The sequence below is a fragment of the Morone saxatilis genome, unplaced genomic scaffold (assembly GCF_004916995.1).
Source record: "Morone saxatilis isolate NCDOM2014 unplaced genomic scaffold, NCSU_SB_2.0 Contig22, whole genome shotgun sequence".
Classification (NCBI taxonomy): domain Eukaryota; kingdom Metazoa; phylum Chordata; class Actinopteri; family Moronidae; genus Morone; species Morone saxatilis.
The window spans coordinates 3,075,726-3,078,155 of NW_023339785.1; positions in this window are offsets into that span (position 1 = coordinate 3,075,726).

Genomic DNA, 2,430 nt, shown 5'->3' on the forward strand with positions numbered 1-2,430 from the left:
ATATGACTGGGATTCTAATGATACAAAGCTGTATGCAAATGAGCGAAGTGTCCCTTTAAACAAAAACAGCAGCGCGACAAATAAACTGCGTACCTGTGTAGTGTGTCTCACAGGTAACCTTTTCTGCAGGAATCCACTGAGGAAAGATGATTGGATAGCAACATAGTTGTCGCAATAACCGTGCCTAGTGTTTATTAAGGATGCTAGTGAAAAAACATGCCTGGTAATTTTCATTTGGGTGAGGGCAGAAATCCAATTTCAGTGCACACTGGAGTTGCCTTTTAATGTCAGCTACAAACATAATTCATCTATAAAAATGCTCTACAAGCATTTGTTACTGAGACATCACATTCCACTGATTAACTTGTCTCTACATGGCATATGGTTGCAGACCACTGAACTAAATCACATCACCCACAACTTTATGTTATTTCCAGGTGTAATGGCAATTTTTCATTTTCTTATGGTTTTGGAGTTTCACCAAGTGATCAATTGTGTTTCAGTAACATCAGTCCTTTAGAACCCAGTGAGGAAATCAACTGGTCAATGTCTGACCATGTCTCAAGGAAACATTTTCAACACAGATAGGACAAACTGTGCAAAATGTACAAACTGGGACAGACCTTTATATAAGAGACTACTGCTGTGCTAAAGACCTTGAATGACAAATGAATAACCACAGAGTGAGGCAGATGTGATGTACTGTATATGAGGCTACCAATCTAGCCATACTGACACCAGTCAGGGTCACACTGTATGTGCTTTGGGAACAATGGCGATAACTTTGGTGATAAGCTGTGTTCACTTATCCCTGGCTACACTGATGTAGACATGTGACATTTCAAGGATAGCAGAGATTTATGGGATGTGACACAGTAAACACCAAATAGCCAACAAATATGGACAAAGTATATGGACTCTAAGGATGCACTGATCGGATTTACCAAACAGGTAGCGGTGCAAGTCTTCTGTCATGATAAAGTGGTCATCATCCATGACAAGAACAATCAATTTTTTCTGTCAATGTCAAATTCTGATATTGCAATATTATCGTCTTTATTGTGAATCACTAACTGAACACTGCTTGCATCTGTACTTCAAGGTTTGGAATGAGAATACCTGTGAACATTTTATTCCATGTCTGCCAATAGACTCTCCTAAATGTTACACATTGGACATTTTAAAGTTACATTTATTACTTTTCTGGCCACTTGGGAGTAGAGGAAGAAGATGTAAACACAGCATTAACATAACATCACCTTGTGGGGCTTGGGTTAGCAAGCAAATGCTTATTTACACATTGTAAGAGCAAGTGAATTGCAGTGCTGTAGTGCTTGAGTATGGGCTTGGACTCAAAACGTGTTTTCTGTTGTCTCGGACTTGTCTTGGACTGCTTGGTATTTGCTCTCAGACTTGGCCATTTGTCTCGCAAATATTCTTGTTGAAGCAGCTTTTTTTTATTTTGTAAATTCCTTCAAAACACAAACCTTGATGAAGCACGCTTTTTAATTTTTTCCAGCATCTGTCACTGAAGAACAATTGAAATACTTAAATGATACGTTACATGTTACACTACGATGTATAAACTTCAATTTGATCATTTAATATAATAATGTTTATGTGTACATGTTACAAGGTGCTTCACACAGGGCCACGCCTTTATAACAAATACATATTGCAGCAGTAGTGTCACATTCAGAGTTCTCCTATGTGTTCAACATATTGTTGTAAGTTCAACACATATAAGCATTTTAGAAAGTTATGGCATGAGAGGAAAATGTGAAGTTGATCTGCGTCCTTTGTCCTTAACCGTTTGTATTTGGTGGCTTTTTAAATGTTGCTGCCACAAGGAATTGTGGGACAGCAACTATTGTAAAGGATGGTCCAGTGTGTAAAAGAGATAAGAAAGGAAGTACTGAAGCACCTTTCCTCAGCATTTAGATAATTCGAACAGGACCCATGGACACACCAGAGCACATGGGGGAGGGGGAAACACAAGAAAAACACATGGGAATAGCCATGGTCATGACACAAAAAAAAATATAGTGAAGTAAAAAAAAATGTCCTCTGAACTGTAGTAAAGTAGAAGTGTAAAGTGGCATAAAATAGTGACATAAAGTACAAATAGCTCAATCTTGTACTTAAGTGCAATACTGGCACTGGCACGGCACTGTCCACACCTTGAAATATGAATCTGTCTGTATGCAGAGCCTTGTCTTTAATGACCAGTATAGCACTTTAAATTAATTGTAATTGGAGTGTTCTCTGGTGACATCGCATACATAAATGTGTCCTGCTGCATCTGTGACCAGTATAGCAGAGCAGTAAAGCAATATTTCACTTTCCTCTAATTCACTTCACACACTCCATTCAGTCTGCGAACACTGAGAGAGGACAGATCAGAAATGGTGTGTATGTGTATGTGTGTGT